General features: G+C 38.2%; 1 long non-coding RNA gene across 1 annotated transcript in view; it reads right to left on the bottom strand.

Annotated features, from left to right (window-relative positions):
• Nucleotides 1-508: 508 nt before the first annotated feature.
• Nucleotides 509-6,836, bottom strand: part of LOC115436170 (uncharacterized) — an 18,748-nt gene continuing 12,420 nt past the window's right edge. The window contains exon 3 of the long non-coding RNA XR_003937782.1: nt 509-653. This is a non-coding gene — a long non-coding RNA (uncharacterized LOC115436170). The remainder of the gene's footprint in view (nt 654-6,836) is intronic.

Here is a 6,836-nt window from a genome sequence, read left to right as displayed (position 1 = left end):
CAAATGAACAAAAGGCAGCTCTTAATGGAAAGGGAATGTCCGAAGTGAGCACAGAAACTGTTGTAATTGGTCCAATCAAGCAATCAATCAAAACAGAAGAGAGGCGGGAGAAGTAAGCACTAAACGGCTAATGGTGTGTTAACTAATGCTAACAGTACTAACTGTATTCATTGCAGGAAGGTATGTTTATTTTCCAGTGGAATAACAGTGTGGAATAAAATAGTGTGGAAGTGTTCAGTTAACAGGAAAAGCTACAGTAAATTTTCATGTGTATCCATTTTCTTTACTCAGTAGCATGTCTACTAGTGCTGGTACAGTTAGCTTAAGCACAGTTTTATATGATCATTGTCATTAGCTAGCACCAAGTAGCAGTGCTAGCTATCACTAGCTAGCACCAACCTGAGGTACATTCATCAGTTCACAAGTTAGTTTAGTTTAGTTTTATGTCGAGCACATAGAATCATCAGATAACACAGAACCATAACATGGTCAAAAAAAAAAATTTCTGTGCTCGAAAAGGAGTGGGAAGAACTATAACTTATAAACTTCCACCTCCTTTTTACAAACTAATAATTAAATCAATTCCACCTCCTTTGCTTTAAGACACTTTTTTTCTGTATATTTTTCCCAATAACACAAACCATTCACATACACTTTTGTAGTCACTTCACACACAATCAGATTTGCATAACCAGTTGTTAATATAAACTGCAATATTTATATGCACTTCAAATATTTCTACAAAGACAATAAATAATAAATGTGATAATATCTAATAATCATGATAGTCTGTATTAATTCATTACAATGATATCTTATTTTATGTTTTCTTCTATATTATAACTACATATTCACTTATTCAGATAATGTTCTATATTTTGTTACTATAGTGGATTTATACATCCTTTTAAATGCTCAAATTGAAGAAGACATTTTAAAGTTCTGTTCTAGATTATTCCACAGATGGACCCCTTTAACAGAGATACACTGGCTTTTTATGTTTGTTCTACACCTCATTTTCTTATAGATTTCAGGTCCCCTTAAATTATAATCAAACACCTCCTGTAGACTGTGGGGAGCATATGGTCATGGGCTTTATACATTATGACAAGATGGTGTCGTTTTCATAGTTAACAGTTCACTGTTAGTTCTTCTGCTGCTTATGTTGGAACAAATGTTAGTTTGTTTTATGAAAATGCATGAATATTCCTATCAGCTTACAAGTAATTTAACTTTCACACTAAAACAAAGACAAAAATTTGGATTCTTATTTATAGGTTATTATGCTTTTTATTATATTGGTCCATTCCTGTTTGAGATCACATTGGGCTGAATGTGGAACCTGAACCGAAATGAGTTTGATAGACGGATGGAGTTTAGTTGTACAACACCCGTGTGTGTGTGAGAGATGCTGTTAGCTGGACATGCTGCTGTGGAACTAAAAGCATGGATAAAGATGTAACTTGGTGCTGAACCTGCCGGGGTGCCTCTCCAACTGTGGACATGGTTGGTGAGTTCCAGCAGGAGGTGGCCGGTGGGGGTGTGTGTGGGGGGGGGGTCTGTCTGCACAGCCTTCGTTTAGGACACACTGGATGGCGTGACATTAAAAATGTCAGACACTGCCAAACCCTGGTGAGCTGGGCTTCTTGCTGGTTTCCTCAGAAAAAAATATGGATCCCTGCTCGGTGCCATGAGGACCTCAGACAATGGGAAAGTGTTCACATCCCCAAAGCTGGGAATGAATTGAAAGCATCCAATCAATGTGACCAGCTTTGTAGTATTATTGATATAATAGTTCAGTCCAACCAGCGCTTCAAAGCAGAGCCCACAGTGTGAAGAAAGCGCTTTCAGAAGCCTTTCACTCCCAGATTCCATGGAAGGTATGAAACATTGTTTTGTGTGGCTGGAACACACACCGTTAGACTGTAACACACACCTTCAGTCTGCAACACACACCTTAAGTCTGTAACACACACCTTCAGTCTGCAACACACACCTTTAAACTGTAACACACACCTTCAGTCTGCAACACACACCTTTAAACTGTAACACACACCTTCAGTCTGCAACACACACCTTTAAACTGTAACACACACCTTCAGTCTGCAACACACACCTTTAAACTGTAACACACACCTTCAGTCTGCATAATAACTCTAACAGTTGCTTAGATTCGGTGCATTTCACCCGTACACAGTGCATGTTGTTGCACTGCTGTGGACATCCTGTTCACCGTTGTACTTTGTATGCTACAGCTGAACTTTCACAGGTGGTCTCATCAGTTGATTTTCATTTACAAATGTATTCTAAGGCTCCGCCCATCTTACCTGTGTACTTATATGCAGAAAAACCAACAACAGTATGCTCTGCGTTCACAGAAAAACATACTGAAGGTGGTTCCTAGAGCCAGAACAGAGTTGAGTGAGACTGCATTTCAACATGCTGCCCCCTCTGCATGGAACGTCCTGCAGAACAAGTTAAATCCATCTGAACCTGTAACTACAGAGGAATTTACAGCTATTTTAAAGGAGCGAGAAATCAATGAGCTTGGTCAATGTAACTGTTACACTTGCACAAATGATTGTTTTGTTACTATTAATTGGAAGTTTTTGTATTATGTGTTGATCATGTCTTGTCAGAAACTGTGTGTTCTGCTGCTTTTCTTGGCCAGGTCACTCTTGGAAAAGAGATCAATGAGGCTTTTTTTTTTTTCCTGGTTAAATAAAGACTATATATATATATATATATATATATATATATATATATATATATATATATATATATATAGATAGATAGATATATAGATATATATGTACATATATATATATATATATATATATAGATATATATAGATATAGATATAGATATATATATAGATATATATATATATATATAGATATATATATATAGCCATGCCAACCACCATAAAAACCAAGAAGAAGAAGAAGATGTCTGGATCAGTCCGTTTTTTGCAAGTCAAAGGGGAATTTACCAAGAAAGTAAAAGAATGAACTGTATCAGAGGATCTAGAACCCCTAGTTCCCCATGGGTTAATGCACTAGTTATTTAGAAAAATGATAATCAGTAGCCAGATATTGAAAGTTAAGTTCTTTCTGACAAAAAGGTGCAAAAGAATTGGCAAAAAAAGACATTTTCTGACACTTTTATTGCAAAGAAAACATGAAGACACCTAGGCAGTCTGTTATAATGGTTATAACGCCAAATGTATCATATTTGATACATGAGTTTTAAAACCCACTACATGATCAGTGTGGTATGTTTTTTCTTGACAAACCTGATGTACACAATTAGATACATGCAATACACGGATAATCCACCAGGGGGAGGAGTTCATTCACCAGAGGCCTTTCCAGTGACACTACAAGACTGTCACTAATGAGGAAGGAGGAAGAACTGTGATGATAAGGAATGACCAATTTGTTAGAGATGTTTGTGTTATATTATGTTTTTCTTTGTTCAAAAATAATAATATTTGAGCATTGAGACTTGATGGATCAAATATGATACAAAATTGAAACTCATACATTGAAACTGATATTAGAAAAAAAAAAAAAGGGGGGGGTTATTCAGAACAACCAATAAAGGCTCCAGTTTCAACGAACTGAAATTTTCTGTCAGTGATTTAATGGTTCAGGCTTTACAGGGTTAAAAAGGCTCATTCAAGTAATTTCAGGAAGTGCTTTAATTTTGAAGTGTGACGAGACAGGAAGTACCTTTAGATTGTGTTAACAAAAAGAAAAACGTTTGCATGCAAGATCTGGAGTGGGAGTTACCTGTTGGTGTTCTGTAGCTGCAGCATGTTGGATCATAAAAGCTCAGTTTGAGAAGAAACCAGTCTGGTCATTAAACGCTGAAACTCCAACATTACAAACACAAACCAACTGTGTATTTCTCATGACGGGCAGAGCATACGTTCTCCACCTGTGTGTTTCTGTTTCACTAATGTATTCACATTAACAGGCTTCAAATGAGCTGTCAGCCTTTCACCACAGCCTGAGAAGACGTGGGCTTATCACAATAGTGCATGACAGAAATAAAATGTTAATGGAGTGGAGGCCATGCACAGGGCGCCTGCCGGAGCCCTGATCAACCTCCTGACGCTCCCTCATCATCCAGAGCTGTCACTCGTCAGGAGACACCGCCAACAGAAATGTTCCCGCTGACCTTCTGTCTGATGGCTCTCTGTAGGTTTATTAGAATAAGAAGCTCGGTATCAGCATCAGACGTGGACGGGAGGACAGGATGTGAGCAGAGGCGACTGCTTTGAGACGCCGAGGGAAACTGCACCTCCCCGAACATTTCAGGACATGAATGGGCACAACTGCACTGTTGAATTTACAATAAAGATATGAAATACATTTACATTAAAACTGCACAAGCATGCACTTAATTTTATGGCTACGTCGTTCTGGTCAGCTGTTTATCGTTTGCTTTCCGACACAAATTCCCTGAAACATTCTGGTATCAGTACCTGCACTGTTGAATTCCCCACTGACATCCAGTGTCAGTGGGTTGTTTATGGTGCCTCCACCCCTATGGCTTGTATAAAAAAAAATTAAAAACTAGAAAAGCACTCTGAGAGCGCAGACTTCTGCCAAGGCAGATCAGTCTCCCCCCACACCCCCACCCCCGATTACCACCAAAATTTAATCATTTGTTCCTTGTGCCAGTATCAACATTTCCTGAAATTTTCATCCAAATCTGTCAATAACTTTTTGAAATATCTTGCTAACAGACAAACAAACAACCCCCCCCCCATCACCACCAGAATTTAATCATTTTTTCCTTGTATCATTATCAACATTTCCTGAAAATTTAATGAAAATCTGTCCATAACTTTTTGAGTTATTTTGCAAACAAACAAACAGACAGACAAACAGATAAACCCCGATGAAACTTGGTGGAGGTAATTAAAAACAGTCACTTCACATTGGACAGGCTGTCTCCACAATGGTCTGAGAGCGGTCCAACTGTGGAGTGGACTAGGTTTGGACCATCTAGAAAACAAATAAACAAAAAGAAAAAAAAAAAAAAAAAGGCAGAGAAGGGGGAAGTCATGATATCACATTGCATGGATTCAACGTGAATCTGGAATAAACCCCATATTACAATATGGGTTATTTTTAACCCTTTATTAGGCAAGAGGCTATTTTTGGACATTTCCACATACATTACAAAACAGGGACAGTAACAGTTACAGTGAGGACAGTGAGTCGACAATCTCCGGTCCAATGTGGTCTCCAGGGTCTGTAAGGTCCACCTGTGCTTGAATATTGAGTAGACCTACTTTGTTCCTGACCATGCAGTAATGGAACTAATGTAAGGAATGATGTTCAAAGGGATCATGTGGATGTGGACAGGGGTCTGGACCAGCACACATGGGGGTCTAATGTTATCAAATACATGTTCCTTTCACCTTACATGTGTTTTTGTTCTATTCTTCTATATCTGACTACTACAGGTTTTCATACTTATGCATTTTTGGTCAATGAACACACTAGTGAAAACGACAAGTTGATAGGACCAATGTTTTGGGAGATATTAGTAATTTTGGAATACAATAGCCTTACAATCACATTACTATGCCCAGAATCATAGAATCATCATTGAAATGGGTTACCTAGCGACAGATAAACAATATGGCCATGTTGCCATGGTGTCATATTTCATGTACACAAACAGACATGCCAACTTGAGAGGTTATTCAACTGAAAATGACAGAGGAATTTACCAAGAAATTAGTGTCATAAGTCGCTTTTCCATTGACCCTCAAATTGTGCAAATATAACTTGCACATAAAAATTTACCTAATGGAAAAACAACAATTTCACCAAAACTCCCGTTTTACGATTAAAAGTTTTTGCGCTGGCAAGAGGTGGTTTTTCGGGTGTCGCGCAATTGGTATGTCAACTGCAATGGAAAGACCTTTTTCTGCAACTAGAGTCACCTGAATAAAAAAAAACAAAAAAAACAAATGTTGACAGGTCTTACAACAAGTGAAGAAGAAAACCTTTAAAAGAAACATGTCACGGTATGTGTGGACACAGCAGGAAACCCAGTCATTTTTTTAAATTTACTACGGGATAGAGGGGTAATATATAATAATAATGAATATATCTGTAAATCAACACCATATTTACATTTGTCACCATGTTTATGGAATGACTTCTCGTGTCATCTCACAATAATAAATAAACAAATCATCGCATTTGTGATTTAATGGAAACACTGGCATTATGCACTTCTGTTTTTTTTTTTTTACATTTAGTAAATATTGGTAAAGTTCTGTGCAGATGTCCAATGGAAAAGCAACTATAGTTGGTTTCTTTGTCATTTCCTCCCTGACCCTGTCACGTCATTATTACTGTAACTGTTTTCACCTGGACTCTGCGGCTGTCCTCTCTCTCACCGTGCCACACCTTTTCAGCCAATCCCTTTCCACCTGTCTGCTCCCTCACTCACTTAGCCACACCCACCTCATCAGCCACACCCACCTCATCAGCCCACTCTGATCACATGGGAACACAGCTGCAGCTCATCAGGCTGACAGTATATATTCCCTCCTCTGCTCTCAGTTCTCTGCCAGGTTGTTCCTCAGTCTGTACCAGACACTCCTGCTCTGTTCTAATCTTGGGTCCAAACACAGTAATGTCCTGTCAGAAACTTTAACTGATTGCCATTCCAACATTTATTTCAATATAAAGCAGCTCCTTTTTTTGGATAATCCCTTATGGTCCAACTAAAGCAAAAATGAATTTAAAAGTAAAAATGTGGGTCATTTAGAAACACTAATCTGCCACATTGTCTCTAAAATG

This window comes from Sphaeramia orbicularis, chromosome 16 (assembly GCF_902148855.1).
Source record: "Sphaeramia orbicularis chromosome 16, fSphaOr1.1, whole genome shotgun sequence".
NCBI classification, from domain to species: Eukaryota; Metazoa; Chordata; class Actinopteri; order Kurtiformes; family Apogonidae; genus Sphaeramia; species Sphaeramia orbicularis.
The sequence above is the reverse complement of the archived record's forward strand: the minus strand, read 5'-3'. Positions and strand labels throughout refer to the sequence as shown.